This window comes from Amaranthus tricolor, chromosome 6 (genome assembly GCF_026212465.1).
Source record: "Amaranthus tricolor cultivar Red isolate AtriRed21 chromosome 6, ASM2621246v1, whole genome shotgun sequence".
NCBI lineage: Eukaryota > Viridiplantae > Streptophyta > Magnoliopsida > Caryophyllales > Amaranthaceae > Amaranthus > Amaranthus tricolor.
Genome location: NC_080052.1, coordinates 11,301,610 through 11,329,375, shown reverse-complemented (window position 1 = coordinate 11,329,375; position 27,766 = coordinate 11,301,610). Strand labels below are relative to the sequence as shown.

At 47.2% G+C, this 27,766-nt stretch overlaps 41 non-coding genes across 41 annotated transcripts; all 41 read left to right on the top strand.

The window, feature by feature from the left end:
* Positions 1-210: 210 nt before the first annotated feature.
* On the top strand, positions 211-329 carry LOC130816794 (5S ribosomal RNA). Its single transcript, XR_009043332.1, has one exon. It is a non-coding gene; the product is annotated as a 5S ribosomal RNA (ribosomal RNA).
* A 555-nt stretch (positions 330-884) lies between these two features.
* LOC130816792 (5S ribosomal RNA) lies at positions 885-1,003 on the top strand. Its single transcript, XR_009043330.1, has one exon. It is a non-coding gene; the product is annotated as a 5S ribosomal RNA (ribosomal RNA).
* A 555-nt stretch (positions 1,004-1,558) lies between these two features.
* On the top strand, positions 1,559-1,677 carry LOC130816226 (5S ribosomal RNA). The gene has a single exon (XR_009042771.1). It is a non-coding gene; the product is annotated as a 5S ribosomal RNA (ribosomal RNA).
* Positions 1,678-2,233: 556 nt separating this feature from the next.
* On the top strand, positions 2,234-2,352 carry LOC130816225 (5S ribosomal RNA). Its single transcript, XR_009042770.1, has one exon. It is a non-coding gene; the product is annotated as a 5S ribosomal RNA (ribosomal RNA).
* A 556-nt stretch (positions 2,353-2,908) lies between these two features.
* On the top strand, positions 2,909-3,027 carry LOC130816791 (5S ribosomal RNA). The gene has a single exon (XR_009043329.1). It is a non-coding gene; the product is annotated as a 5S ribosomal RNA (ribosomal RNA).
* A 555-nt stretch (positions 3,028-3,582) lies between these two features.
* LOC130816224 (5S ribosomal RNA) lies at positions 3,583-3,701 on the top strand. The gene has a single exon (XR_009042769.1). It is a non-coding gene; the product is annotated as a 5S ribosomal RNA (ribosomal RNA).
* A 555-nt stretch (positions 3,702-4,256) lies between these two features.
* On the top strand, positions 4,257-4,375 carry LOC130816790 (5S ribosomal RNA). Its single transcript, XR_009043328.1, has one exon. It is a non-coding gene; the product is annotated as a 5S ribosomal RNA (ribosomal RNA).
* Positions 4,376-4,930: 555 nt separating this feature from the next.
* LOC130816223 (5S ribosomal RNA) lies at positions 4,931-5,049 on the top strand. Its single transcript, XR_009042768.1, has one exon. It is a non-coding gene; the product is annotated as a 5S ribosomal RNA (ribosomal RNA).
* Positions 5,050-5,604: 555 nt separating this feature from the next.
* Positions 5,605-5,723, top strand: LOC130816789 (5S ribosomal RNA). The gene has a single exon (XR_009043327.1). It is a non-coding gene; the product is annotated as a 5S ribosomal RNA (ribosomal RNA).
* Positions 5,724-6,278: 555 nt separating this feature from the next.
* LOC130816514 (5S ribosomal RNA) lies at positions 6,279-6,397 on the top strand. Its single transcript, XR_009043043.1, has one exon. It is a non-coding gene; the product is annotated as a 5S ribosomal RNA (ribosomal RNA).
* Positions 6,398-6,952: 555 nt separating this feature from the next.
* Positions 6,953-7,071, top strand: LOC130816222 (5S ribosomal RNA). Its single transcript, XR_009042767.1, has one exon. It is a non-coding gene; the product is annotated as a 5S ribosomal RNA (ribosomal RNA).
* Positions 7,072-7,627: 556 nt separating this feature from the next.
* LOC130816401 (5S ribosomal RNA) lies at positions 7,628-7,746 on the top strand. The gene has a single exon (XR_009042936.1). It is a non-coding gene; the product is annotated as a 5S ribosomal RNA (ribosomal RNA).
* A 556-nt stretch (positions 7,747-8,302) lies between these two features.
* On the top strand, positions 8,303-8,421 carry LOC130816788 (5S ribosomal RNA). The gene has a single exon (XR_009043326.1). It is a non-coding gene; the product is annotated as a 5S ribosomal RNA (ribosomal RNA).
* A 555-nt stretch (positions 8,422-8,976) lies between these two features.
* On the top strand, positions 8,977-9,095 carry LOC130816221 (5S ribosomal RNA). The gene has a single exon (XR_009042766.1). It is a non-coding gene; the product is annotated as a 5S ribosomal RNA (ribosomal RNA).
* Positions 9,096-9,651: 556 nt separating this feature from the next.
* Positions 9,652-9,770, top strand: LOC130816655 (5S ribosomal RNA). Its single transcript, XR_009043192.1, has one exon. It is a non-coding gene; the product is annotated as a 5S ribosomal RNA (ribosomal RNA).
* Positions 9,771-10,326: 556 nt separating this feature from the next.
* Positions 10,327-10,445, top strand: LOC130816787 (5S ribosomal RNA). The gene has a single exon (XR_009043325.1). It is a non-coding gene; the product is annotated as a 5S ribosomal RNA (ribosomal RNA).
* Positions 10,446-11,000: 555 nt separating this feature from the next.
* LOC130816513 (5S ribosomal RNA) lies at positions 11,001-11,119 on the top strand. The gene has a single exon (XR_009043042.1). It is a non-coding gene; the product is annotated as a 5S ribosomal RNA (ribosomal RNA).
* A 555-nt stretch (positions 11,120-11,674) lies between these two features.
* Positions 11,675-11,793, top strand: LOC130816220 (5S ribosomal RNA). The gene has a single exon (XR_009042765.1). It is a non-coding gene; the product is annotated as a 5S ribosomal RNA (ribosomal RNA).
* Positions 11,794-12,349: 556 nt separating this feature from the next.
* LOC130816400 (5S ribosomal RNA) lies at positions 12,350-12,468 on the top strand. Its single transcript, XR_009042935.1, has one exon. It is a non-coding gene; the product is annotated as a 5S ribosomal RNA (ribosomal RNA).
* A 556-nt stretch (positions 12,469-13,024) lies between these two features.
* On the top strand, positions 13,025-13,143 carry LOC130816786 (5S ribosomal RNA). The gene has a single exon (XR_009043324.1). It is a non-coding gene; the product is annotated as a 5S ribosomal RNA (ribosomal RNA).
* A 555-nt stretch (positions 13,144-13,698) lies between these two features.
* Positions 13,699-13,817, top strand: LOC130816219 (5S ribosomal RNA). Its single transcript, XR_009042764.1, has one exon. It is a non-coding gene; the product is annotated as a 5S ribosomal RNA (ribosomal RNA).
* Positions 13,818-14,372: 555 nt separating this feature from the next.
* LOC130816218 (5S ribosomal RNA) lies at positions 14,373-14,491 on the top strand. The gene has a single exon (XR_009042763.1). It is a non-coding gene; the product is annotated as a 5S ribosomal RNA (ribosomal RNA).
* Positions 14,492-15,046: 555 nt separating this feature from the next.
* Positions 15,047-15,165, top strand: LOC130816216 (5S ribosomal RNA). The gene has a single exon (XR_009042761.1). It is a non-coding gene; the product is annotated as a 5S ribosomal RNA (ribosomal RNA).
* Positions 15,166-15,721: 556 nt separating this feature from the next.
* LOC130816398 (5S ribosomal RNA) lies at positions 15,722-15,840 on the top strand. Its single transcript, XR_009042934.1, has one exon. It is a non-coding gene; the product is annotated as a 5S ribosomal RNA (ribosomal RNA).
* A 556-nt stretch (positions 15,841-16,396) lies between these two features.
* On the top strand, positions 16,397-16,515 carry LOC130816785 (5S ribosomal RNA). The gene has a single exon (XR_009043323.1). It is a non-coding gene; the product is annotated as a 5S ribosomal RNA (ribosomal RNA).
* A 555-nt stretch (positions 16,516-17,070) lies between these two features.
* Positions 17,071-17,189, top strand: LOC130816215 (5S ribosomal RNA). Its single transcript, XR_009042760.1, has one exon. It is a non-coding gene; the product is annotated as a 5S ribosomal RNA (ribosomal RNA).
* Positions 17,190-17,744: 555 nt separating this feature from the next.
* On the top strand, positions 17,745-17,863 carry LOC130816213 (5S ribosomal RNA). Its single transcript, XR_009042759.1, has one exon. It is a non-coding gene; the product is annotated as a 5S ribosomal RNA (ribosomal RNA).
* Positions 17,864-18,419: 556 nt separating this feature from the next.
* On the top strand, positions 18,420-18,538 carry LOC130816397 (5S ribosomal RNA). Its single transcript, XR_009042933.1, has one exon. It is a non-coding gene; the product is annotated as a 5S ribosomal RNA (ribosomal RNA).
* Positions 18,539-19,094: 556 nt separating this feature from the next.
* Positions 19,095-19,213, top strand: LOC130816784 (5S ribosomal RNA). The gene has a single exon (XR_009043322.1). It is a non-coding gene; the product is annotated as a 5S ribosomal RNA (ribosomal RNA).
* Positions 19,214-19,767: 554 nt separating this feature from the next.
* Positions 19,768-19,886, top strand: LOC130816783 (5S ribosomal RNA). The gene has a single exon (XR_009043321.1). It is a non-coding gene; the product is annotated as a 5S ribosomal RNA (ribosomal RNA).
* A 551-nt stretch (positions 19,887-20,437) lies between these two features.
* Positions 20,438-20,556, top strand: LOC130816781 (5S ribosomal RNA). The gene has a single exon (XR_009043319.1). It is a non-coding gene; the product is annotated as a 5S ribosomal RNA (ribosomal RNA).
* Positions 20,557-21,107: 551 nt separating this feature from the next.
* LOC130816780 (5S ribosomal RNA) lies at positions 21,108-21,226 on the top strand. Its single transcript, XR_009043318.1, has one exon. It is a non-coding gene; the product is annotated as a 5S ribosomal RNA (ribosomal RNA).
* Positions 21,227-21,780: 554 nt separating this feature from the next.
* Positions 21,781-21,899, top strand: LOC130816778 (5S ribosomal RNA). The gene has a single exon (XR_009043317.1). It is a non-coding gene; the product is annotated as a 5S ribosomal RNA (ribosomal RNA).
* A 551-nt stretch (positions 21,900-22,450) lies between these two features.
* LOC130816767 (5S ribosomal RNA) lies at positions 22,451-22,569 on the top strand. The gene has a single exon (XR_009043306.1). It is a non-coding gene; the product is annotated as a 5S ribosomal RNA (ribosomal RNA).
* Positions 22,570-23,125: 556 nt separating this feature from the next.
* On the top strand, positions 23,126-23,244 carry LOC130816756 (5S ribosomal RNA). The gene has a single exon (XR_009043295.1). It is a non-coding gene; the product is annotated as a 5S ribosomal RNA (ribosomal RNA).
* Positions 23,245-23,800: 556 nt separating this feature from the next.
* LOC130816212 (5S ribosomal RNA) lies at positions 23,801-23,919 on the top strand. Its single transcript, XR_009042758.1, has one exon. It is a non-coding gene; the product is annotated as a 5S ribosomal RNA (ribosomal RNA).
* Positions 23,920-24,473: 554 nt separating this feature from the next.
* On the top strand, positions 24,474-24,592 carry LOC130816519 (5S ribosomal RNA). Its single transcript, XR_009043048.1, has one exon. It is a non-coding gene; the product is annotated as a 5S ribosomal RNA (ribosomal RNA).
* A 553-nt stretch (positions 24,593-25,145) lies between these two features.
* Positions 25,146-25,264, top strand: LOC130816745 (5S ribosomal RNA). The gene has a single exon (XR_009043284.1). It is a non-coding gene; the product is annotated as a 5S ribosomal RNA (ribosomal RNA).
* A 554-nt stretch (positions 25,265-25,818) lies between these two features.
* Positions 25,819-25,937, top strand: LOC130816733 (5S ribosomal RNA). The gene has a single exon (XR_009043273.1). It is a non-coding gene; the product is annotated as a 5S ribosomal RNA (ribosomal RNA).
* A 556-nt stretch (positions 25,938-26,493) lies between these two features.
* LOC130816728 (5S ribosomal RNA) lies at positions 26,494-26,612 on the top strand. The gene has a single exon (XR_009043268.1). It is a non-coding gene; the product is annotated as a 5S ribosomal RNA (ribosomal RNA).
* A 551-nt stretch (positions 26,613-27,163) lies between these two features.
* On the top strand, positions 27,164-27,282 carry LOC130816211 (5S ribosomal RNA). The gene has a single exon (XR_009042757.1). It is a non-coding gene; the product is annotated as a 5S ribosomal RNA (ribosomal RNA).
* The last annotated feature ends 484 nt before the right edge of the window (positions 27,283-27,766 follow it).

Genomic DNA, 27,766 nt, shown 5'->3' with positions numbered 1-27,766 from the left:
TTTGTCTTTTTTTTGTTGCGAGTTCACCTTGCTTTTACAGACGGCGGACTCTTTTGGGAATGGGACAATACCGGGAGGGTGAAAAACAGTATTTGGGAAGAAGAAGGCTCGAAAGAGGGGTCTCGGTTGCGAGTTTACGAGCTTTGGAATGCTCTGGGTTTTTTTTTGGTCGGCAATGCGCATGTATACAAATTGTTACGGTGAATGAACGGGTGCGATCATACCAGCACTAATGCACCGGATCCCATCAGAACTCCGCAGTTAAGCGTGCTTGGGCGAGAGTAGTACTAGGATGGGTGACCTCCTGGGAAGTCCTCGTGTTGCACCCCTTTTTCCCTTCTTTTTTTTTTTTTTATCGTTTTCATTTGCGAATTCTTTCCGCTCCACTTGAGCAAAAGGAATTTCGGTGATTATAGTAATATACTCTTTGGAAGTAATTTTATTTATAAAAATATAACTCGCAACCGGGTCCCGACCTCGAATTTACGGGCACTCGAAGGTAAGGACCCGTTGACGCGGGTCGATGCGCATACGAACGAATTGTTCGAAAGAGGCGTGCATCGGTGCGTTCGTGTAAGCGGAAATTGCACCGGACCCGTCGGAACTCCCCGCGGAAGCGTGCCTGGCATGGATGGCCTCTTGAATTCCAAGTGTTGCGCGGATTTCATAAACATTTTGTCTTTTTTTTGTTGCGAGTTCACCTTGCTTTTACAGACGGCGGACTCTTTTGGGAATGGGACAATACCGGGAGGGTGAAAAACAGTATTTGGGAAGAAGAAGGCTCGAAAGAGGGGTCTCGGTTGCGAGTTTACGAGCTTTGGAATGCTCTGGGTTTTTTTTTGGTCGGCAATGCGCATGTATACAAATTGTTACGGTGAATGAACGGGTGCGATCATACCAGCACTAATGCACCGGATCCCATCAGAACTCCGCAGTTAAGCGTGCTTGGGCGAGAGTAGTACTAGGATGGGTGACCTCCTGGGAAGTCCTCGTGTTGCACCCCTTTTTCCCTTCTTTTTTTTTTTTTTATCGTTTTCATTTGCGAATTCTTTCCGCTCCACTTGAGCAAAAGGAATTTCGGTGATTATAGTAATATACTCTTTGGAAGTAATTTTATTTATAAAAATATAACTCGCAACCGGGTCCCGACCTCGAATTTACGGGCACTCGAAGGTAAGGACCCGTTGACGCGGGTCGATGCGCATACGAACGAATTGTTCGAAAGAGGCGTGCATCGGTGCGTTCGTGTAAGCGGAAATTGCACCGGACCCGTCGGAACTCCCCGCGGAAGCGTGCCTGGCATGGATGGCCTCTTGAATTCCAAGTGTTGCGCGGATTTCATAAACATTTTGTCTTTTTTTTGTTGCGAGTTCACCTTGCTTTTACAGACGGCGGACTCTTTTGGGAATGGGACAATACCGGGAGGGTGAAAAACAGTATTTGGGAAGAAGAAGGCTCGAAAGAGGGGTCTCGGTTGCGAGTTTACGAGCTTTGGAATGCTCTGGGTTTTTTTTTGGTCGGCAATGCGCATGTATACAAATTGTTACGGTGAATGAACGGGTGCGATCATACCAGCACTAATGCACCGGATCCCATCAGAACTCCGCAGCTAAGCGTGCTTGGGCGAGAGTAGTACTAGGATGGGTGACCTCCTGGGAAGTCCTCGTGTTGCACCCCTTTTTCCCTTCTTTTTTTTTTTTTTTATCGTTTTCATTTGCGAATTCTTTCCGCTCCACTTGAGCAAAAGGAATTTCGGTGATTATAGTAATATACTCTTTGGAAGTAATTTTATTTATAAAAATATAACTCGCAACCGGGTCCCGACCTCGAATTTACGGGCACTCGAAGGTAAGGACCCGTTGACGCGGGTCGATGCGCATACGAACGAATTGTTCGAAAGAGGCGTGCATCGGTGCGTTCGTGTAAGCGGAAATTGCACCGGACCCGTCGGAACTCCCCGCGGAAGCGTGCCTGGCATGGATGGCCTCTTGAATTCCAAGTGTTGCGCGGATTTCATAAACATTTTGTCTTTTTTTTGTTGCGAGTTCACCTTGCTTTTACAGACGGCGGACTCTTTTGGGAATGGGACAATACCGGGAGGGTGAAAAACAGTATTTGGGAAGAAGAAGGCTCGAAAGAGGGGTCTCGGTTGCGAGTTTACGAGCTTTGGAATGCTCTGGGTTTTTTTTTGGTCGGCAATGCGCATGTATACAAATTGTTACGGTGAATGAACGGGTGCGATCATACCAGCACTAATGCACCGGATCCCATCAGAACTCCGCAGCTAAGCGTGCTTGGGCGAGAGTAGTACTAGGATGGGTGACCTCCTGGGAAGTCCTCGTGTTGCACCCCTTTTTCCCTTCTTTTTTTTTTTTTTTATCGTTTTCATTTGCGAATTCTTTCCGCTCCACTTGAGCAAAAGGAATTTCGGTGATTATAGTAATATACTCTTTGGAAGTAATTTTATTTATAAAAATATAACTCGCAACCGGGTCCCGACCTCGAATTTACGGGCACTCGAAGGTAAGGACCCGTTGACGCGGGTCGATGCGCATACGAACGAATTGTTCGAAAGAGGCGTGCATCGGTGCGTTCGTGTAAGCGGAAATTGCACCGGACCCGTCGGAACTCCCCGCGGAAGCGTGCCTGGCATGGATGGCCTCTTGAATTCCAAGTGTTGCGCGGATTTCATAAACATTTTGTCTTTTTTTTGTTGCGAGTTCACCTTGCTTTTACAGACGGCGGACTCTTTTGGGAATGGGACAATACCGGGAGGGTGAAAAACAGTATTTGGGAAGAAGAAGGCTCGAAAGAGGGGTCTCGGTTGCGAGTTTACGAGCTTTGGAATGCTCTGGGTTTTTTTTTGGTCGGCAATGCGCATGTATACAAATTGTTACGGTGAATGAACGGGTGCGATCATACCAGCACTAATGCACCGGATCCCATCAGAACTCCGCAGTTAAGCGTGCTTGGGCGAGAGTAGTACTAGGATGGGTGACCTCCTGGGAAGTCCTCGTGTTGCACCCCTTTTTCCCTTCTTTTTTTTTTTTTTATCGTTTTCATTTGCGAATTCTTTCCGCTCCACTTGAGCAAAAGGAATTTCGGTGATTATAGTAATATACTCTTTGGAAGTAATTTTATTTATAAAAATATAACTCGCAACCGGGTCCCGACCTCGAATTTACGGGCACTCGAAGGTAAGGACCCGTTGACGCGGGTCGATGCGCATACGAACGAATTGTTCGAAAGAGGCGTGCATCGGTGCGTTCGTGTAAGCGGAAATTGCACCGGACCCGTCGGAACTCCCCGCGGAAGCGTGCCTTGCATGGATGGCCTCTTGAATTCCAAGTGTTGCGCGGATTTCATAAACATTTTGTCTTTTTTTTGTTGCGAGTTCACCTTGCTTTTACAGACGGCGGACTCTTTTGGGAATGGGACAATACCGGGAGGGTGAAAAACAGTATTTGGGAAGAAGAAGGCTCGAAAGAGGGGTCTCGGTTGCGAGTTTACGAGCTTTGGAATGCTCTGGGTTTTTTTTTGGTCGGCAATGCGCATGTATACAAATTGTTACGGTGAATGAACGGGTGCGATCATACCAGCACTAATGCACCGGATCCCATCAGAACTCCGCAGCTAAGCGTGCTTGGGCGAGAGTAGTACTAGGATGGGTGACCTCCTGGGAAGTCCTCGTGTTGCACCCCTTTTTCCCTTCTTTTTTTTTTTTTTATCGTTTTCATTTGCGAATTCTTTCCGCTCCACTTGAGCAAAAGGAATTTCGGTGATTATAGTAATATACTCTTTGGAAGTAATTTTATTTATAAAAATATAACTCGCAACCGGGTCCCGACCTCGAATTTACGGGCACTCGAAGGTAAGGACCCGTTGACGCGGGTCGATGCGCATACGAACGAATTGTTCGAAAGAGGCGTGCATCGGTGCGTTCGTGTAAGCGGAAATTGCACCGGACCCGTCGGAACTCCCCGCGGAAGCGTGCCTGGCATGGATGGCCTCTTGAATTCCAAGTGTTGCGCGGATTTCATAAACATTTTGTCTTTTTTTTGTTGCGAGTTCACCTTGCTTTTACAGACGGCGGACTCTTTTGGGAATGGGACAATACCGGGAGGGTGAAAAACAGTATTTGGGAAGAAGAAGGCTCGAAAGAGGGGTCTCGGTTGCGAGTTTACGAGCTTTGGAATGCTCTGGGTTTTTTTTTGGTCGGCAATGCGCATGTATACAAATTGTTACGGTGAATGAACGGGTGCGATCATACCAGCACTAATGCACCGGATCCCATCAGAACTCCGCAGTTAAGCGTGCTTGGGCGAGAGTAGTACTAGGATGGGTGACCTCCTGGGAAGTCCTCGTGTTGCACCCCTTTTTCCCTTCTTTTTTTTTTTTTTATCGTTTTCATTTGCGAATTCTTTCCGCTCCACTTGAGCAAAAGGAATTTCGGTGATTATAGTAATATACTCTTTGGAAGTAATTTTATTTATAAAAATATAACTCGCAACCGGGTCCCGACCTCGAATTTACGGGCACTCGAAGGTAAGGACCCGTTGACGCGGGTCGATGCGCATACGAACGAATTGTTCGAAAGAGGCGTGCATCGGTGCGTTCGTGTAAGCGGAAATTGCACCGGACCCGTCGGAACTCCCCGCGGAAGCGTGCCTTGCATGGATGGCCTCTTGAATTCCAAGTGTTGCGCGGATTTCATAAACATTTTGTCTTTTTTTTGTTGCGAGTTCACCTTGCTTTTACAGACGGCGGACTCTTTTGGGAATGGGACAATACCGGGAGGGTGAAAAACAGTATTTGGGAAGAAGAAGGCTCGAAAGAGGGGTCTCGGTTGCGAGTTTACGAGCTTTGGAATGCTCTTGGTTTTTTTTTGGTCGGCAATGCGCATGTATACAAATTGTTACGGTGAATGAACGGGTGCGATCATACCAGCACTAATGCACCGGATCCCATCAGAACTCCGCAGCTAAGCGTGCTTGGGCGAGAGTAGTACTAGGATGGGTGACCTCCTGGGAAGTCCTCGTGTTGCACCCCTTTTTCCCTTCTTTTTTTTTTTTTTATCGTTTTCATTTGCGAATTCTTTCCGCTCCACTTGAGCAAAAGGAATTTCGGTGATTATAGTAATATACTCTTTGGAAGTAATTTTATTTATAAAAATATAACTCGCAACCGGGTCCCGACCTCGAATTTACGGGCACTCGAAGGTAAGGACCCGTTGACGCGGGTCGATGCGCATACGAACGAATTGTTCGAAAGAGGCGTGCATCGGTGCGTTCGTGTAAGCGGAAATTGCACCGGACCCGTCGGAACTCCCCGCGGAAGCGTGCCTGGCATGGATGGCCTCTTGAATTCCAAGTGTTGCGCGGATTTCATAAACATTTTGTCTTTTTTTTGTTGCGAGTTCACCTTGCTTTTACAGACGGCGGACTCTTTTGGGAATGGGACAATACCGGGAGGGTGAAAAACAGTATTTGGGAAGAAGAAGGCTCGAAAGAGGGGTCTCGGTTGCGAGTTTACGAGCTTTGGAATGCTCTGGGTTTTTTTTTGGTCGGCAATGCGCATGTATACAAATTGTTACGGTGAATGAACGGGTGCGATCATACCAGCACTAATGCACCGGATCCCATCAGAACTCCGCAGTTAAGCGTGCTTGGGCGAGAGTAGTACTAGGATGGGTGACCTCCTGGGAAGTCCTCGTGTTGCACCCCTTTTTCCCTTCTTTTTTTTTTTTTTATCGTTTTCATTTGCGAATTCTTTCCGCTCCACTTGAGCAAAAGGAATTTCGGTGATTATAGTAATATACTCTTTGGAAGTAATTTTATTTATAAAAATATAACTCGCAACCGGGTCCCGACCTCGAATTTACGGGCACTCGAAGGTAAGGACCCGTTGACGCGGGTCGATGCGCATACGAACGAATTGTTCGAAAGAGGCGTGCATCGGTGCGTTCGTGTAAGCGGAAATTGCACCGGACCCGTCGGAACTCCCCGCGGAAGCGTGCCTGGCATGGATGGCCTCTTGATTTCCAAGTGTTGCGCGGATTTCATAAACATTTTGTCTTTTTTTTGTTGCGAGTTCACCTTGCTTTTACAGACGGCAGACTCTTTTGGGAATGGGACAATACCGGGAGGGTGAAAAACAGTATTTGGGAAGAAGAAGGCTCGAAAGAGGGGTCTCGGTTGCGAGTTTACGAGCTTTGGAATGCTCTGGGTTTTTTTTTGGTCGGCAATGCGCATGTATACAAATTGTTACGGTGAATGAACGGGTGCGATCATACCAGCACTAATGCACCGGATCCCATCAGAACTCCGCAGCTAAGCGTGCTTGGGCGAGAGTAGTACTAGGATGGGTGATCTCCTGGGAAGTCCTCGTGTTGCACCCCTTTTTCCCTTCTTTTTTTTTTTTTTATCGTTTTCATTTGCGAATTCTTTCCGCTCCACTTGAGCAAAAGGAATTTCGGTGATTATAGTAATATACTCTTTGGAAGTAATTTTATTTATAAAAATATAACTCGCAACCGGGTCCCGACCTCGAATTTACGGGCACTCGAAGGTAAGGACCCGTTGACGCGGGTCGATGCGCATACGAACGAATTGTTCGAAAGAGGCGTGCATCGGTGCGTTCGTGTAAGCGGAAATTGCACCGGACCCGTCGGAACTCCCCGCGGAAGCGTGCCTGGCATGGATGGCCTCTTGATTTCCAAGTGTTGCGCGGATTTCATAAACATTTTGTCTTTTTTTTGTTGCGAGTTCACCTTGCTTTTACAGACGGCAGACTCTTTTGGGAATGGGACAATACCGGGAGGGTGAAAAACAGTATTTGGGAAGAAGAAGGCTCGAAAGAGGGGTCTCGGTTGCGAGTTTACGAGCTTTGGAATGCTCTGGGTTTTTTTTTGGTCGGCAATGCGCATGTATACAAATTGTTACGGTGAATGAACGGGTGCGATCATACCAGCACTAATGCACCGGATCCCATCAGAACTCCGCAGCTAAGCGTGCTTGGGCGAGAGTAGTACTAGGATGGGTGACCTCCTGGGAAGTCCTCGTGTTGCACCCCTTTTTCCCTTCTTTTTTTTTTTTTTTATCGTTTTCATTTGCGAATTCTTTCCGCTCCACTTGAGCAAAAGGAATTTCGGTGATTATAGTAATATACTCTTTGGAAGTAATTTTATTTATAAAAATATAACTCGCAACCGGGTCCCGACCTCGAATTTACGGGCACTCGAAGGTAAGGACCCGTTGACGCGGGTCGATGCGCATACGAACGAATTGTTCGAAAGAGGCGTGCATCGGTGCGTTCGTGTTAGCGGAAATTGCACCGGACCCGTCGGAACTCCCCGCGGAAGCGTGCCTGGCATGGATGGCCTCTTGAATTCCAAGTGTTGCGCGGATTTCATAAACATTTTGTCTTTTTTTTGTTGCGAGTTCACCTTGCTTTTACAGACGGCGGACTCTTTTGGGAATGGGACAATACCGGGAGGGTGAAAAACAGTATTTGGGAAGAAGAAGGCTCGAAAGAGGGGTCTCGGTTGCGAGTTTACGAGCTTTGGAATGCTCTGGGTTTTTTTTTGGTCGGCAATGCGCATGTATACAAATTGTTACTGTGAATGAACGGGTGCGATCATACCAGCACTAATGCACCGGATCCCATCAGAACTCCGCAGTTAAGCGTGCTTGGGCGAGAGTAGTATTAGGATGGGTGACCTCCTGGGAAGTCCTCGTGTTGCACCCCTTTTTCCCTTCTTTTTTTTTTTTTTTATCGTTTTCATTTGCGAATTCTTTCCGCTCCACTTGAGCAAAAGGAATTTCGGTGATTATAGTAATATACTCTTTGGAAGTAATTTTATTTATAAAAATATAACTCGCAACCGGGTCCCGACCTCGAATTTACGGGCACTCGAAGGTAAGGACCCGTTGACGCGGGTCGATGCGCATACGAACGAATTGTTCGAAAGAGGCGTGCATCGGTGCGTTCGTGTAAGCGGAAATTGCACCGGACCCGTCGGAACTCCCCGCGGAAGCGTGCCTGGCATGGATGGCCTCTTGAATTCCAAGTGTTGCGCGGATTTCATAAACATTTTGTCTTTTTTTTGTTGCGAGTTCACCTTGCTTTTACAGACGGCGGACTCTTTTGGGAATGGGACAATACCGGGAGGGTGAAAAACAGTATTTGGGAAGAAGAAGGCTCGAAAGAGGGGTCTCGGTTGCGAGTTTACGAGCTTTGGAATGCTCTGGGTTTTTTTTTGGTCGGCAATGCGCATGTATACAAATTGTTACGGTGAATGAACGGGTGCGATCATACCAGCACTAATGCACCGGATCCCATCAGAACTCCGCAGTTAAGCGTGCTTGGGCGAGAGTAGTACTAGGATGGGTGACCTCCTGGGAAGTCCTCGTGTTGCACCCCTTTTTCCCTTCTTTTTTTTTTTTTTATCGTTTTCATTTGCGAATTCTTTCCGCTCCACTTGAGCAAAAGGAATTTCGGTGATTATAGTAATATACTCTTTGGAAGTAATTTTATTTATAAAAATATAACTCGCAACCGGGTCCCGACCTCGAATTTACGGGCACTCGAAGGTAAGGACCCGTTGACGCGGGTCGATGCGCATACGAACGAATTGTTCGAAAGAGGCGTGCATCGGTGCGTTCGTGTAAGCGGAAATTGCACCGGACCCGTCGGAACTCCCCGCGGAAGCGTGCCTGGCATGGATGGCCTCTTGATTTCCAAGTGTTGCGCGGATTTCATAAACATTTTGTCTTTTTTTTGTTGCGAGTTCACCTTGCTTTTACAGACGGCAGACTCTTTTGGGAATGGGACAATACCGGGAGGGTGAAAAACAGTATTTGGGAAGAAGAAGGCTCGAAAGAGGGGTCTCGGTTGCGAGTTTACGAGCTTTGGAATGCTCTGGGTTTTTTTTTGGTCGGCAATGCGCATGTATACAAATTGTTACGGTGAATGAACGGGTGCGATCATACCAGCACTAATGCACCGGATCCCATCAGAACTCCGCAGCTAAGCGTGCTTGGGCGAGAGTAGTACTAGGATGGGTGACCTCCTGGGAAGTCCTCGTGTTGCACCCCTTTTTCCCTTCTTTTTTTTTTTTTTTATCGTTTTCATTTGCGAATTCTTTCCGCTCCACTTGAGCAAAAGGAATTTCGGTGATTATAGTAATATACTCTTTGGAAGTAATTTTATTTATAAAAATATAACTCGCAACCGGGTCCCGACCTCGAATTTACGGGCACTCGAAGGTAAGGACCCGTTGACGCGGGTCGATGCGCATACGAACGAATTGTTCGAAAGAGGCGTGCATCGGTGCGTTCGTGTTAGCGGAAATTGCACCGGACCCGTCGGAACTCCCCGCGGAAGCGTGCCTGGCATGGATGGCCTCTTGAATTCCAAGTGTTGCGCGGATTTCATAAACATTTTGTCTTTTTTTTGTTGCGAGTTCACCTTGCTTTTACAGACGGCGGACTCTTTTGGGAATGGGACAATACCGGGAGGGTGAAAAACAGTATTTGGGAAGAAGAAGGCTCGAAAGAGGGGTCTCGGTTGCGAGTTTACGAGCTTTGGAATGCTCTGGGTTTTTTTTTGGTCGGCAATGCGCATGTATACAAATTGTTACTGTGAATGAACGGGTGCGATCATACCAGCACTAATGCACCGAATCCCATCAGAACTCCGCAGTTAAGCGTGCTTGGGCGAGAGTAGTATTAGGATGGGTGACCTCCTGGGAAGTCCTCGTGTTGCACCCCTTTTTCCCTTCTTTTTTTTTTTTTTTATCGTTTTCATTTGCGAATTCTTTCCGCTCCACTTGAGCAAAAGGAATTTCGGTGATTATAGTAATATACTCTTTGGAAGTAATTTTATTTATAAAAATATAACTCGCAACCGGGTCCCGACCTCGAATTTACGGGCACTCGAAGGTAAGGACCCGTTGACGCGGGTCGATGCGCATACGAACGAATTGTTCGAAAGAGGCGTGCATCGGTGCGTTCGTGTAAGCGGAAATTGCACCGGACCCGTCGGAACTCCCCGCGGAAGCGTGCCTGGCATGGATGGCCTCTTGAATTCCAAGTGTTGCGCGGATTTCATAAACATTTTGTCTTTTTTTTGTTGCGAGTTCACCTTGCTTTTACAGACGGCGGACTCTTTTGGGAATGGGACAATACCGGGAGGGTGAAAAACAGTATTTGGGAAGAAGAAGGCTCGAAAGAGGGGTCTCGGTTGCGAGTTTACGAGCTTTGGAATGCTCTGGGTTTTTTTTTGGTCGGCAATGCGCATGTATACAAATTGTTACGGTGAATGAACGGGTGCGATCATACCAGCACTAATGCACCGGATCCCATCAGAACTCCGCAGTTAAGCGTGCTTGGGCGAGAGTAGTACTAGGATGGGTGACCTCCTGGGAAGTCCTCGTGTTGCACCCCTTTTTCCCTTCTTTTTTTTTTTTTTATCGTTTTCATTTGCGAATTCTTTCCGCTCCACTTGAGCAAAAGGAATTTCGGTGATTATAGTAATATACTCTTTGGAAGTAATTTTATTTATAAAAATATAACTCGCAACCGGGTCCCGACCTCGAATTTACGGGCACTCGAAGGTAAGGACCCGTTGACGCGGGTCGATGCGCATACGAACGAATTGTTCGAAAGAGGCGTGCATCGGTGCGTTCGTGTAAGCGGAAATTGCACCGGACCCGTCGGAACTCCCCGCGGAAGCGTGCCTGGCATGGATGGCCTCTTGATTTCCAAGTGTTGCGCGGATTTCATAAACATTTTGTCTTTTTTTTGTTGCGAGTTCACCTTGCTTTTACAGACGGCAGACTCTTTTGGGAATGGGACAATACCGGGAGGGTGAAAAACAGTATTTGGGAAGAAGAAGGCTCGAAAGAGGGGTCTCGGTTGCGAGTTTACGAGCTTTGGAATGCTCTGGGTTTTTTTTTGGTCGGCAATGCGCATGTATACAAATTGTTACGGTGAATGAACGGGTGCGATCATACCAGCACTAATGCACCGGATCCCATCAGAACTCCGCAGCTAAGCGTGCTTGGGCGAGAGTAGTACTAGGATGGGTGATCTCCTGGGAAGTCCTCGTGTTGCACCCCTTTTTCCCTTCTTTTTTTTTTTTTTATCGTTTTCATTTGCGAATTCTTTCCGCTCCATTTGAGCAAAAGGAATTTCGGTGATTATAGTAATATACTCTTTGGAAGTAATTTTATTTATAAAAATATAACTCGCAACCGGGTCCCGACCTCGAATTTACGGGCACTCGAAGGTAAGGACCCGTTGACGCGGGTCGATGCGCATACGAACGAATTGTTCGAAAGAGGCGTGCATCGGTGCGTTCGTGTAAGCGGAAATTGCACCGGACCCGTCGGAACTCCCCGCGGAAGCGTGCCTGGCATGGATGGCCTCTTGATTTCCAAGTGTTGCGCGGATTTCATAAACATTTTGTCTTTTTTTTGTTGCGAGTTCACCTTGCTTTTACAGACGGCGGACTCTTTTGGGAATGGGACAATACCGGGAGGGTGAAAAACAGTATTTGGGAAGAAGAAGGCTCGAAAGAGGGGTCTCGGTTGCGAGTTTACGAGCTTTGGAATGCTCTGGGTTTTTTTTTGGTCGGCAATGCGCATGTATACAAATTGTTACGGTGAATGAACGGGTGCGATCATACCAGCACTAATGCACCGGATCCCATCAGAACTCCGCAGCTAAGCGTGCTTGGGCGAGAGTAGTACTAGGATGGGTGACCTCCTGGGAAGTCCTCGTGTTGCACCCCTTTTTCCCTTCTTTTTTTTTTTTTTTATCGTTTTCATTTGCGAATTCTTTCCGCTCCACTTGAGCAAAAGGAATTTCGGTGATTATAGTAATATACTCTTTGGAAGTAATTTTATTTATAAAAATATAACTCGCAACCGGGTCCCGACCTCGAATTTACGGGCACTCGAAGGTAAGGACCCGTTGACGCGGGTCGATGCGCATACGAACGAATTGTTCGAAAGAGGCGTGCATCGGTGCGTTCGTGTTAGCGGAAATTGCACCGGACCCGTCGGAACTCCCCGCGGAAGCGTGCCTGGCATGGATGGCCTCTTGAATTCCAAGTGTTGCGCGGATTTCATAAACATTTTGTCTTTTTTTTGTTGCGAGTTCACCTTGCTTTTACAGACGGCGGACTCTTTTGGGAATGGGACAATACCGGGAGGGTGAAAAACAGTATTTGGGAAGAAGAAGGCTCGAAAGAGGGGTCTCGGTTGCGAGTTTACGAGCTTTGGAATGCTCTGGGTTTTTTTTTGGTCGGCAATGCGCATGTATACAAATTGTTACTGTGAATGAACGGGTGCGATCATACCAGCACTAATGCACCGGATCCCATCAGAACTCCGCAGTTAAGCGTGCTTGGGCGAGAGTAGTATTAGGATGGGTGACCTCCTGGGAAGTCCTCGTGTTGCACCCCTTTTTCCCTTCTTTTTTTTTTTTTTTATCGTTTTCATTTGCGAATTCTTTCCGCTCCACTTGAGCAAAAGGAATTTCGGTGATTATAGTAATATACTCTTTGGAAGTAATTTTATTTATAAAAATATAACTCGCAACCGGGTCCCGACCTCGAATTTACGGGCACTCGAAGGTAAGGACCCGTTGACGCGGGTCGATGCGCATACGAACGAATTGTTCGAAAGAGGCGTGCATCGGTGCGTTCGTGTAAGCGGAAATTGCACCGGACCCGTCGGAACTCCCCGCGGAAGCGTGCCTGGCATGGATGGCCTCTTGAATTCCAAGTGTTGCGCGGATTTCATAAACATTTTGTCTTTTTTTTGTTGCGAGTTCACCTTGCTTTTACAGACGGCGGACTCTTTTGGGAATGGGACAATACCGGGAGGGTGAAAAACAGTATTTGGGAAGAAGAAGGCTCGAAAGAGGGGTCTCGGTTGCGAGTTTACGAGCTTTGGAATGCTCTGGGTTTTTTTTTGGTCGGCAATGCGCATGTATACAAATTGTTACGGTGAATGAACGGGTGCGATCATACCAGCACTAATGCACCGGATCCCATCAGAACTCCGCAGTTAAGCGTGCTTGGGCGAGAGTAGTACTAGGATGGGTGACCTCCTGGGAAGTCCTCGTGTTGCACCCCTTTTTCCCTTCTTTTTTTTTTTTTTATCGTTTTCATTTGCGAATTCTTTCCGCTCCACTTGAGCAAAAGGAATTTCGGTGATTATAGTAATATACTCTTTGGAAGTAATTTTATTTATAAAAATATAACTCGCAACCGGGTCCCGACCTCGAATTTACGGGCACTCGAAGGTAAGGACCCGTTGACGCGGGTCGATGCGCATACGAACGAATTGTTCGAAAGAGGCGTGCATCGGTGCGTTCGTGTAAGCGGAAATTGCACCGGACCCGTCGGAACTCCCCGCGGAAGCGTGCCTGGCATGGATGGCCTCTTGATTTCCAAGTGTTGCGCGGATTTCATAAACATTTTGTCTTTTTTTTGTTGCGAGTTCACCTTGCTTTTACAGACGGCAGACTCTTTTGGGAATGGGACAATACCGGGAGGGTGAAAAACAGTATTTGGGAAGAAGAAGGCTCGAAAGAGGGGTCTCGGTTGCGAGTTTACGAGCTTTGGAATGCTCTGGGTTTTTTTTTGGTCGGCAATGCGCATGTATACAAATTGTTACGGTGAATGAACGGGTGCGATCATACCAGCACTAATGCACCGGATCCCATCAGAACTCCGCAGCTAAGCGTGCTTGGGCGAGAGTAGTACTAGGATGGGTGACCTCCTGGGAAGTCCTCGTGTTGCACCCCTTTTTCCCTTCTTTTTTTTTTTTTTATCGTTTTCATTTGCGAATTCTTTCCGCTCCACTTGAGCAAAAGGAATTTCGGTGATTATAGTAATATACTCTTTGGAAGTAATTTTATTTATAAAAATATAACTCGCAACCGGGTCCCGACCTCGAATTTACGGGCACTCGAAGGTAAGGACCCGTTGACGCGGGTCGATGCGCATACGAACGAATTGTTCGAAAGAGGCGTGCATCGGTGCGTTCGTGTAAGCGGAAATTGCACCGGACCCGTCGGAACTCCCCGCGGAAGCGTGCCTGGCATGGATGGCCTCTTGAATTCCAAGTGTTGCGCGGATTTCATAAACATTTTGTCTTTTTTTTGTTGCGAGTTCACCTTGCTTTTACAGACGGCGGACTCTTTTGGGAATGGGACAATACCGGGAGGGTGAAAAACAGTATTTGGGAAGAAGAAGGCTCGAAAGAGGGGTCTCGGTTGCGAGTTTACGAGCTTTGGAATGCTCTGGGTTTTTTTTTGGTCGGCAATGCGCATGTATACAAATTGTTACGGTGAATGAACGGGTGCGATCATACCAGCACTAATGCACCGGATCCCATCAGAACTCCGCAGCTAAGCGTGCTTGGGCGAGAGTAGTACTAGGATGGGTGACCTCCTGGGAAGTCCTCGTGTTGCACCCCTTTTTCCCTTCTTTTTTTTTTTTTTATCGTTTTCATTTGCGAATTCTTTCCGCTCCACTTGAGCAAAAGGAATTTCGGTGATTATAGTAATATACTCTTTGGAAGTAATTTTATTTATAAAAATATAACTCGCAACCGGGTCCCGACCTCGAATTTACGGGCACTCGAAGGTAAGGACCCGTTGACGCGGGTCGATGCGCATACGAACGAATTGTTCGAAAGAGGCGTGCATCGGTGCGTTCGTGTAAGCGGAAATTGCACCGGACCCGTCGGAACTCCCCGCGGAAGCGTGCCTGGCATGGATGGCCTCTTGATTTCCAAGTGTTGCGCGGATTTCATAAACATTTTGTCTTTTTTTTGTTGCGAGTTCACCTTGCTTTTACAGACGGCAGACTCTTTTGGGAATGGGACAATACCGGGAGGGTGAAAAACAGTATTTGGGAAGAAGAAGGCTCGAAAGAGGGGTCTCGGTTGCGAGTTTACGAGCTTTGGAATGCTCTGGGTTTTTTTTTGGTCGGCAATGCGCATGTATACAAATTGTTACGGTGAATGAACGGGTGCGATCATACCAGCACTAATGCACCGGATCCCATCAGAACTCCGCAGCTAAGCGTGCTTGGGCGAGAGTAGTACTAGGATGGGTGACCTCCTGGGAAGTCCTCGTGTTGCACCCCTTTTTCCCTTCTTTTTTTTTTTTTTTATCGTTTTCATTTGCGAATTCTTTCCGCTCCACTTGAGCAAAAGGAATTTCGGTGATTATAGTAATATACTCTTTGGAAGTAATTTTATTTATAAAAATATAACTCGCAACCGGGTCCCGACCTCGAATTTACGGGCACTCGAAGGTAAGGACCCGTTGACGCGGGTCGATGCGCATACGAACGAATTGTTCGAAAGAGGCGTGCATCGGTGCGTTCGTGTTAGCGGAAATTGCACCGGACCCGTCGGAACTCCCCGCGGAAGCGTGCCTGGCATGGATGGCCTCTTGAATTCCAAGTGTTGCGCGGATTTCATAAACATTTTGTCTTTTTTTTGTTGCGAGTTCACCTTGCTTTTACAGACGGCGGACTCTTTTGGGAATGGGACAATACCGGGAGGGTGAAAAACAGTATTTGGGAAGAAGAAGGCTCGAAAGAGGGGTCTCGGTTGCGAGTTTACGAGCTTTGGAATGCTCTGGGTTTTTTTTTGGTCAGCAATGCGCATGTATACAAATTGTTACTGTGAATGAACGGGTGCGATCATACCAGCACTAATGCACCGGATCCCATCAGAACTCCGCAGTTAAGCGTGCTTGGGCGAGAGTAGTATTAGGATGGGTGACCTCCTGGGAAGTCCTCGTGTTGCACCCCTTTTTCCCTTCTTTTTTTTTTTTTTTATCGTTTTCATTTGCGAATTCTTTCCGCTCCACTTGAGCAAAAGGAATTTCGGTGATTATAGTAATATACTCTTTGGAAGTAATTTTATTTATAAAAATATAACTCGCAACCGGGTCCCGACCTCGAATTTACGGGCACTCGAAGGTAAGGACCCGTTGACGCGGGTCGATGCGCATACGAACGAATTGTTCGAAAGAGGCGTGCATCGGTGCGTTCGTGTAAGCGGAAATTGCACCGGACCCGTCGGAACTCCCCGCGGAAGCGTGCCTGGCATGGATGGCCTCTTGAATTCCAAGTGTTGCGCGGATTTCATAAACATTTTGTCTTTTTTTTGTTGCGAGTTCACCTTGCTTTTACAGACGGCGGACTCTTTTGGGAATGGGACAATACCGGGAGGGTGAAAAACAGTATTTGGGAAGAAGAAGGCTCGAAAGAGGGGTCTCGGTTGCGAGTTTACGAGCTTTGGAATGCTCTGGGTTTTTTTTTGGTCGGCAATGCGCATGTATACAAATTGTTACGGTGAATGAACGGGTGCGATCATACCAGCACTAATGCACCGGATCCCATCAGAACTCCGCAGTTAAGCGTGCTTGGGCGAGAGTAGTACTAGGATGGGTGACCTCCTGGGAAGTCCTCGTGTTGCACCCCTTTTTCCCTTCTTTTTTTTTTTTTTATCGTTTTCATTTGCGAATTCTTTCCGCTCCACTTGAGCAAAAGGAATTTCGGTGATTATAGTAATATACTCTTTGGAAGTAATTTTATTTATAAAAATATAACTCGCAACCGGGTCCCGACCTCGAATTTACGGGCACTCGAAGGTAAGGACCCGTTGACGCGGGTCGATGCGCATACGAACGAATTGTTCGAAAGAGGCGTGCATCGGTGCGTTCGTGTAAGCGGAAATTGCACCGGACCCGTCGGAACTCCCCGCGGAAGCGTGCCTGGCATGGATGGCCTCTTGATTTCCAAGTGTTGCGCGGATTTCATAAACATTTTGTCTTTTTTTTGTTGCGAGTTCACCTTGCTTTTACAGACGGCAGACTCTTTTGGGAATGGGACAATACCGGGAGGGTGAAAAACAGTATTTGGGAAGAAGAAGGCTCGAAAGAGGGGTCTCGGTTGCGAGTTTACGAGCTTTGGAATGCTCTGGGTTTTTTTTTGGTCGGCAATGCGCATGTATACAAATTGTTACGGTGAATGAACGGGTGCGATCATACCAGCACTAATGCACCGGATCCCATCAGAACTCCGCAGCTAAGCGTGCTTGGGCGAGAGTAGTACTAGGATGGGTGACCTCCTGGGAAGTCCTCGTGTTGCACCCCTTTTTCCCTTCTTTTTTTTTTTTTTATCGTTTTCATTTGCGAATTCTTTCCGCTCCACTTGAGCAAAAGGAATTTCGGTGATTATAGTAATATACTCTTTGGAAGTAATTTTATTTATAAAAATATAACTCGCAACCGGGTCCCGACCTCGAATTTACGGGCACTCGAAGGTAAGGACCCGTTGACGCGGGTCGATGCGCATACGAACGAATTGTTCGAAAGAGGCGTGCATCGGTGCGTTCGTGTAAGCGGAAATTGCACCGGACCCGTCGGAACTCCCCGCGGAAGCGTGCCTGGCATGGATGGCCTCTTGATTTCCAAGTGTTGCGCGGATTTCATAAACATTTTGTCTTTTTTTTGTTGCGAGTTCACCTTGCTTTTACAGACGGCAGACTCTTTTGGGAATGGGACAATACCGGGAGGGTGAAAAACAGTATTTGGGAAGAAGAAGGCTCGAAAGAGGGGTCTCGGTTGCGAGTTTACGAGCTTTGGAATGCTCTGGGTTTTTTTTTGGTCGGCAATGCGCATGTATACAAATTGTTACGGTGAATGAACGGGTGCGATCATACCAGCACTAATGCACCGGATCCCATCAGAACTCCGCAGCTAAGCGTGCTTGGGCGAGAGTAGTACTAGGATGGGTGACCTCCTGGGAAGTCCTCGTGTTGCACCCCTTTTTCCCTTCTTTTTTTTTTTTTTTATCGTTTTCATTTGCGAATTCTTTCCGCTCCACTTGAGCAAAAGGAATTTCGGTGATTATAGTAATATACTCTTTGGAAGTAATTTTATTTATAAAAATATAACTCGCAACCGGGTCCCGACCTCGAATTTACGGGCACTCGAAGGTAAGGACCCGTTGACGCGGGTCGATGCGCATACGAACGAATTGTTCGAAAGAGGCGTGCATCGGTGCGTTCGTGTTAGCGGAAATTGCACCGGACCCGTCGGAACTCCCCGCGGAAGCGTGCCTGGCATGGATGGCCTCTTGAATTCCAAGTGTTGCGCGGATTTCATAAACATTTTGTCTTTTTTTTGTTGCGAGTTCACCTTGCTTTTACAGACGGCGGACTCTTTTTGGAATGGGACAATACCGGGAGGGTGAAAAACAGTATTTGGGAAGAAGAAGGCTCGAAAGAGGGGTCTCGGTTGCGAGTTTACGAGCTTTGGAATGCTCTGGGTTTTTTTTTGGTCGGCAATGCGCATGTATACAAATTGTTACTGTGAATGAACGGGTGCGATCATACCAGCACTAATGCACCGGATCCCATCAGAACTCCGCAGTTAAGCGTGCTTGGGCGAGAGTAGTATTAGGATGGGTGACCTCCTGGGAAGTCCTCGTGTTGCACCCCTTTTTCCCTTCTTTTTTTTTTTTTTTATCGTTTTCATTTGCGAATTCTTTCCGCTCCACTTGAGCAAAAGGAATTTCGGTGATTATAGTAATATACTCTTTGGAAGTAATTTTATTTATAAAAATATAACTCGCAACCGGGTCCCGACCTCGAATTTACGGGCACTCGAAGGTAAGGACCCGTTGACGCGGGTCGATGCGCATACGAACGAATTGTTCGAAAGAGGCGTGCATCGGTGCGTTCGTGTAAGCGGAAATTGCACCGGACCCGTCGGAACTCCCCGCGGAAGCGTGCCTGGCATGGATGGCCTCTTGATTTCCAAGTGTTGCGCGGATTTCATAAACATTTTGTCTTTTTTTTGTTGCGAGTTCACCTTGCTTTTACAGACGGCAGACTCTTTTGGGAATGGCACAATACCGGGAGGGTGAAAAACAGTATTTGGGAAGAAGAAGGCTCGAAAGAGGGGTCTCGGTTGCGAGTTTACGAGCTTTGGAATGCTCTGGGTTTTTTTTTGGTCGGCAATGCGCATGTATACAAATTGTTACGGTGAATGAACGGGTGCGATCATACCAGCACTAATGCACCGGATCCCATCAGAACTCCGCAGTTAAGCGTGCTTGGGCGAGAGTAGTACTAGGATGGGTGACCTCCTGGGAAGTCCTCGTGTTGCACCCCTTTTTCCCTTCTTTTTTTTTTTTTATCGTTTTCATTTGCGAATTCTTTCCGCTCCACTTGAGCAAAAGGAATTTCGGTGATTATAGTAATATACTCTTTGGAAGTAATTTTATTTATAAAAATATAACTCGCAACCGGGTCCCGACCTCGAATTTACGGGCACTCGAAGGTAAGGACCCGTTGACGCGGGTCGATGCGCATACGAACGAATTGTTCGAAAGAGGCGTGCATCGGTGCGTTCGTGTAAGCGGAAATTGCACCGGACCCGTCGGAACTCCCCGCGGAAGCGTGCCTGGCATGGATGGCCTCTTGATTTCCAAGTGTTGCGCGGATTTCATAAACATTTTGTCTTTTTTTTGTTGCGAGTTCACCTTGCTTTTACAGACGGCAGACTCTTTTGGGAATGGGACAATACCGGGAGGGTGAAAAACAGTATTTGGGAAGAAGAAGGCTCGAAAGAGGGGTCTCGGTTGCGAGTTTACGAGCTTTGGAATGCTCTGGGTTTTTTTTTGGTCGGCAATGCGCATGTATACAAATTGTTACTGTGAATGAACGGGTGCGATCATACCAGCACTAATGCACCGGATCCCATCAGAACTCCGCAGTTAAGCGTGCTTGGGCGAGAGTAGTACTAGGATGGGTGACCTCCTGGGAAGTCCTCGTGTTGCACCCCTTTTTCCCTTCTTTTTTTTTTATCGTTTTCATTTGCGAATTCTTTCCGCTCCACTTGAGCAAAAGGAATTTCGGTGATTATAGTAATATACTCTTTGGAAGTAATTTTATTTATAAAAATATAACTCGCAACCGGGTCCCGACCTCGAATTTACGGGCACTCGAAGGTAAGGACCCGTTGACGCGGGTCGATGCGCATACGAACGAATTGTTCGAAAGAGGCGTGCATCGGTGCGTTCGTGTAAGCGGAAATTGCACCGGACCCGTCGGAACTCCCCGCGGAAGCGTGCCTGGCATGGATGGCCTCTTGATTTCCAAGTGTTGCGCGGATTTCATAAACATTTTGTCTTTTTTTTGTTGCGAGTTCACCTTGTTTTTACAGACGGCAGACTCTTTTGGGAATGGGACAATACCGGGAGGGTGAAAAACAGTATTTGGGAAGAAGAAGGCTCGAAAGAGGGGTCTCGGTTGCGAGTTTACGAGCTTTGGAATGCTCTGGGTTTTTTTTTGGTCGGCAATGCGCATGTATACAAATTGTTACGGTGAATGAACGGGTGCGATCATACCAGCACTAATGCACCGGATCCCATCAGAACTCCGCAGTTAAGCGTGCTTGGGCGAGAGTAGTACTAGGATGGGTGACCTCCTGGGAAGTCCTCGTGTTGCACCCCTTTTTCCCTTCTTTTTTTTTTATCGTTTTCATTTGCGAATTCTTTCCGCTCCACTTGAGCAAAAGGAATTTCGGTGATTATAGTAATATACTCTTTGGAAGTAATTTTATTTATAAAAATATAACTCGCAACCGGGTCCCGACCTCGAATTTACGGGCACTCGAAGGTAAGGACCCGTTGACGCGGGTCGATGCGCATACGAACGAATTGTTCGAAAGAGGCGTGCATCGGTGCGTTCGTGTAAGCGGAAATTGCACCGGACCCGTCGGAACTCCCCGCGGAAGCGTGCCTGGCATGGATGGCCTCTTGATTTCCAAGTGTTGCGCGGATTTCATAAACATTTTGTCTTTTTTTTGTTGCGAGTTCACCTTGCTTTTACAGACGGCAGACTCTTTTGGGAATGGCACAATACCGGGAGGGTGAAAAACAGTATTTGGGAAGAAGAAGGCTCGAAAGAGGGGTCTCGGTTGCGAGTTTACGAGCTTTGGAATGCTCTGGGTTTTTTTTTGGTCGGCAATGCGCATGTATACAAATTGTTACGGTGAATGAACGGGTGCGATCATACCAGCACTAATGCACCGGATCCCATCAGAACTCCGCAGTTAAGCGTGCTTGGGCGAGAGTAGTACTAGGATGGGTGACCTCCTGGGAAGTCCTCGTGTTGCACCCCTTTTTCCCTTCTTTTTTTTTTTTTATCGTTTTCATTTGCGAATTCTTTCCGCTCCACTTGAGCAAAAGGAATTTCGGTGATTATAGTAATATACTCTTTGGAAGTAATTTTATTTATAAAAATATAACTCGCAACCGGGTCCCGACCTCGAATTTACGGGCACTCGAAGGTAAGGACCCGTTGACGCGGGTCGATGCGCATACGAACGAATTGTTCGAAAGAGGCGTGCATCGGTGCGTTCGTGTAAGCGGAAATTGCACCGGACCCGTCGGAACTCCCCGCGGAAGCGTGCCTGGCATGGATGGCCTCTTGATTTCCAAGTGTTGCGCGGATTTCATAAACATTTTGTCTTTTTTTTGTTGCGAGTTCACCTTGCTTTTACAGACGGCAGACTCTTTTGGGAATGGGACAATACCGGGAGGGTGAAAAACAGTATTTGGGAAGAAGAAGGCTCGAAAGAGGGGTCTCGGTTGCGAGTTTACGAGCTTTGGAATGCTCTGGGTTTTTTTTTGGTCGGCAATGCGCATGTATACAAATTGTTACTGTGAATGAACGGGTGCGATCATACCAGCACTAATGCACCGGATCCCATCAGAACTCCGCAGTTAAGCGTGCTTGGGCGAGAGTAGTACTAGGATGGGTGACCTCCTGGGAAGTCCTCGTGTTGCACCCCTTTTTCCCTTCTTTTTTTTTTATCGTTTTCATTTGCGAATTCTTTCCGCTCCACTTGAGCAAAAGGAATTTCGGTGATTATAGTAATATACTCTTTGGAAGTAATTTTATTTATAAAAATATAACTCGCAACCGGGTCCCGACCTCGAATTTACGGGCACTCGAAGGTAAGGACCCGTTGACGCGGGTCGATGCGCATACGAACGAATTGTTCGAAAGAGGCGTGCATCGGTGCGTTCGTGTAAGCGGAAATTGCACCGGACCCGTCGGAACTCCCCGCGGAAGCGTGCCTGGCATGGATGGCCTCTTGATTTCCAAGTGTTGCGCGGATTTCATAAACATTTTGTCTTTTTTTTGTTGCGAGTTCACCTTGCTTTTACAGACGGCAGACTCTTTTGGGAATGGGACAATACCGGGAGGGTGAAAAACAGTATTTGGGAAGAAGAAGGCTCGAAAGAGGGGTCTCGGTTGCGAGTTTACGAGCTTTGGAATGCTCTGGGTTTTTTTTTGGTCGGCAATGCGCATGTATACAAATTGTTACGGTGAATGAACGGGTGCGATCATACCAGCACTAATGCACCGGATCCCATCAGAACTCCGCAGTTAAGCGTGCTTGGGCGAGAGTAGTACTAGGATGGGTGACCTCCTGGGAAGTCCTCGTGTTGCACCCCTTTTTCCCTTCTTTTTTTTTTTTTTTATCGTTTTCATTTGCGAATTCTTTCCGCTCCACTTGAGCAAAAGGAATTTCGGTGATTATAGTAATATACTCTTTGAAAGTAATTTTATTTATAAAAATATAACTCGCAACCGGGTCCCGACCTCGAATTTACGGGCACTCGAAGGTAAGGACCCGTTGACGCGGGTCGATGCGCATACGAACGAATTGTTCGAAAGAGGCGTGCATCGGTGCGTTCGTGTAAGCGGAAATTGCACCGGACCCGTCGGAACTCCCCGCGGAAGCGTGCCTGGCATGGATGGCCTCTTGATTTCCAAGTGTTGCGCGGATTTCATAAACATTTTGTCTTTTTTTTGTTGCGAGTTCACCTTGCTTTTACAGACGGCAGACTCTTTTGGGAATGGGACAATACCGGGAGGGTGAAAAACAGTATTTGGGAAGAAGAAGGCTCGAAAGAGGGGTCTCGGTTGCGAGTTTACGAGCTTTGGAATGCTCTGGGTTTTTTTTTGGTCGGCAATGCGCATGTATACAAATTGTTACGGTGAATGAACGGGTGCGATCATACCAGCACTAATGCACCGGATCCCATCAGAACTCCGCAGTTAAGCGTGCTTGGGCGAGAGTAGTACTAGGATGGGTGACCTCCTGGGAAGTCCTCGTGTTGCACCCCTTTTTCCCTTCTTTTTTTTTTTTTTTATCGTTTTCATTTGCGAATTCTTTCCGCTCCACTTGAGCAAAAGGAATTTCGGTGATTATAGTAATATACTCTTTGGAAGTAATTTTATTTATAAAAATATAACTCGCAACCGGGTCCCGACCTCGAATTTACGGGCACTCGAAGGTAAGGACCCGTTGACGCGGGTCGATGCGCATACGAACGAATTGTTCGAAAGAGGCGTGCATCGGTGCGTTCGTGTAAGCGGAAATTGCACCGGACCCGTCGGAACTCCCCGCGGAAGCGTGCCTGGCATGGATGGCCTCTTGATTTCCAAGTGTTGCGCGGATTTCATAAACATTTTGTCTTTTTTTTGTTGCGAGTTCACCTTGCTTTTACAGACGGCAGACTCTTTTGGGAATGGGACAATACCGGGAGGGTGAAAAACAGTATTTGGGAAGAAGAAGGCTCGAAAGAGGGGTCTCGGTTGCGAGTTTACGAGCTTTGGAATGCTCTGGGTTTTTTTTTGGTCGGCAATGCGCATGTATACAAATTGTTACGGTGAATGAACGGGTGCGATCATACCAGCACTAATGCACCGGATCCCATCAGAACTCCGCAGCTAAGCGTGCTTGGGCGAGAGTAGTACTAGGATGGGTGACCTCCTGGGAAGTCCTCGTGTTGCACCCCTTTTTCCCTTCTTTTTTTTTTTTTATCGTTTTCATTTGCGAATTCTTTCCGCTCCACTTGAGCAAAAGGAATTTCGGTGATTATAGTAATATACTCTTTGGAAGTAATTTTATTTATAAAAATATAACTCGCAACCGGGTCCCGACCTCGAATTTACGGGCACTCGAAGGTAAGGACCCGTTGACGCGGGTCGATGCGCATACGAACGAATTGTTCGAAAGAGGCGTGCATCGGTGCGTTCGTGTTAGCGGAAATTGCACCGGACCCGTCGGAACTCCCCGCGGAAGCGTGCCTGGCATGGATGGCCTCTTGAATTCCAAGTGTTGCGCGGATTTCATAAACATTTTGTCTTTTTTTTGTTGCGAGTTCACCTTGCTTTTACAGACGGCGGACTCTTTTGGGAATGGGACAATACCGGGAGGGTGAAAAACAGTATTTGGGAAGAAGAAGGCTCGAAAGAGGGGTCTCGGTTGCGAGTTTACGAGCTTTGGAATGCTCTGGGTTTTTTTTTGGTCGGCAATGCGCATGTATACAAATTGTTACGGTGAATGAACGGGTGCGATCATACCAGCACTAATGCACCGGATCCCATCAGAACTCCGCAGTTAAGCGTGCTTGGGCGAGAGTACTACTAGGATGGGTGACCTCCTGGGAAGTCCTCGTGTTGCACCCCTTTTTCCCTTCTTTTTTTTTTTTATCGTTTTCATTTGCGAATTCTTTCCGCTCCACTTGAGCAAAAGGAATTTCGGTGATTATAGTAATATACTCTTTGGAAGTAATTTTATTTATAAAAATATAACTCGCAACCGGGTCCCGACCTCGAATTTACGGGCACTCGAAGGTAAGGACCCGTTGACGCGGGTCGATGCGCATACGAACGAATTGTTCGAAAGAGGCGTGCATCGGTGCGTTCGTGTAAGCGGAAATTGCACCGGACCCGTCGGAACTCCCCGCGGAAGCGTGCCTGGCATGGATGGCCTCTTGAATTCCAAGTGTTGCGCGGATTTCATAAACATTTTGTCTTTTTTTTGTTGCGAGTTCACCTTGCTTTTACAGACGGCGGACTCTTTTGGGAATGGGACAATACCGGGAGGGTGAAAAACAGTATTTGGGAAGAAGAAGGCTCGAAAGAGGGGTCTCGGTTGCGAGTTTACGAGCTTTGGAATGCTCTGGGTTTTTTTTTGGTCGGCAATGCGCATGTATACAAATTGTTACGGTGAATGAACGGGTGCGATCATACCAGCACTAATGCACCGGATCCCATCAGAACTCCGCAGTTAAGCGTGCTTGGGCGAGAGTAGTACTAGGATGGGTGACCTCCTGGGAAGTCCTCGTGTTGCACCCCTTTTTCCCTTCTTTTTTTTTTTTTATCGTTTTCATTTGCGAATTCTTTCCGCTCCACTTGAGCAAAAGGAATTTCGGTGATTATAGTAATATACTCTTTGGAAGTAATTTTATTTATAAAAATATAACTCGCAACCGGGTCCCGACCTCGAATTTACGGGCACTCGAAGGTAAGGACCCGTTGACGCGGGTCGATGCGCATACGAGCGAATTGTTCGAAAGAGGCGTGCATCGGTGCGTTCGTGTAAGCGGAAATTGCACCGGACCCGTCGGAACTCCCCGCGGAAGCGTGCCTGGCATGGATGGCCTCTTGAATTCCAAGTGTTGCGCGGATTTCATAAACATTTTGTCTTTTTTTTGTTGCGAGTTCACCTTGCTTTTACAGACGGCGGACTCTTTTGGGAATGGGACAATACCGGGAGGGTGAAAAACAGTATTTGGGAAGAAGAAGGCTCGAAAGAGGGGTCTCGGTTGCGAGTTTACGAGCTTTGGAATGCTCTGGGTTTTTTTTTGGTCGGCAATGCGCATGTATACAAATTGTTACTGTGAATGAACGGGTGCGATCATACCAGCACTAATGCACCGGATCCCATCAGAACTCCGCAGTTAAGCGTGCTTGGGCGAGAGTAGTACTAGGATGGGTGACCTCCTGGGAAGTCCTCGTGTTGCACCCCTTTTTCCCTTCTTTTTTTTTTTTTTATCGTTTTCATTTGCGAATTCTTTCCGCTCCACTTGAGCAAAAGGAATTTCGGTGATTATAGTAATATACTCTTTGGAAGTAATTTTATTTATAAAAATATAACTCGCAACCGGGTCCCGACCTCGAATTTACGGGCACTCGAAGGTAAGGACCCGTTGACGCGGGTCGATGCGCATACGAACGAATTGTTCGAAAGAGGCGTGCATCGGTGCGTTCGTGTAAGCGGAAATTGCACCGGACCCGTCGGAACTCCCCGCGGAAGCGTGCCTGGCATGGATGGCCTCTTGAATTCCAAGTGTTGCGCGGATTTCATAAACATTTTGTCTTTTTTTTTGTTGCGAGTTCACCTTGCTTTTACAGACGGCGGACTCTTTTGGGAATGGGACAATACCGGGAGGGTGAAAAACAGTATTTTGGAAGAAGAAGGCTCGAAAGAGGGGTCTCGGTTGCGAGTTTACGAGCTTTGGAATGCTCTGGGTTTTTTTTTGTTCGGCAATGCGCATGTATACAAATTGTTACGGTGAATGAACGGGTGCGATCATACCAGCACTAATGCACCGGATCCCATCAGAACTCCGCAGTTAAGCGTGCTTGGGCGAGAGTAGTACTAGGATGGGTGACCTCCTGGGAAGTCCTCGTGTTGCACCCCTTTTTCCCTTCTTTTTTTTTTATCGTTTTCATTTGCGAATTCTTTCCGCTCCACTTGAGCAAAAGGAATTTCGGTGATTATAGTAATATACTCTTTGGAAGTAATTTTATTTATAAAAATATAACTCGCAACCGGGTCCCGACCTCGAATTTACGGGCACTCGAATGTAAGGACCCGTTGACGCGGGTCGATGCGCATACGAACGAATTGTTCGAAAGAGGCGTGCATCGGTGCGTTCGTGTAAGCGGAAATTGCACCGGACCCGTCGGAACTCCCCGCGGAAGCGTGCCTGGCATGGATGGCCTCTTGAATTCCAAGTGTTGCGCGGATTTCATAAACATTTTGTCTTTTTTTTGTTGCGAGTTCACCTTGCTTTTACAGACGGCAGACTCTTTTGGGAATGGGACAATACCGGGAGGGTGAAAAACAGTATTTGGGAAGAAGAAGGCTCGAAAGAGGGGTCTCGGTTGCGAGTTTACGAGCTTTGGAATGCTCTGGGTTTTTTTTTGGTCGGCAATGCGCATGTATACAAATTGTTACGGTGAATGAACGGGTGCGATCATACCAGCACTAATGCACCGGATCCCATCAGAACTCCGCAGCTAAGCGTGCTTGGGCGAGAGTAGTACTAGGATGGGTGACCTCCTGGGAAGTCCTCGTGTTGCACCCCTTTTTCCCTTCTTTTTTTTTTTTTATCGTTTTCATTTGCGAATTCTTTCCGCTCCACTTGAGCAAAAGGAATTTCGGTGATTATAGTAATATACTCTTTGGAAGTAATTTTATTTATAAAAATATAACTCGCAACCGGGTCCCGACCTCGAATTTACGGGCACTCGAAGGTAAGGACCCGTTGACGCGGGTCGATGCGCATACGAACGAATTGTTCGAAAGAGGCGTGCATCGGTGCGTTCGTGTTAGCGGAAATTGCACCGGACCCGTCGGAACTCCCCGCGGAAGCGTGCCTGGCATGGATGGCCTCTTGAATTCCAAGTGTTGCGCGGATTTCATAAACATTTTGTCTTTTTTTTGTTGCGAGTTCACCTTGCTTTTACAGACGGCGGACTCTTTTGGGAATGGGACAATACCGGGAGGGTGAAAAACAGTATTTGGGAAGAAGAAGGCTCGAAAGAGGGGTCTCGGTTGCGAGTTTACGA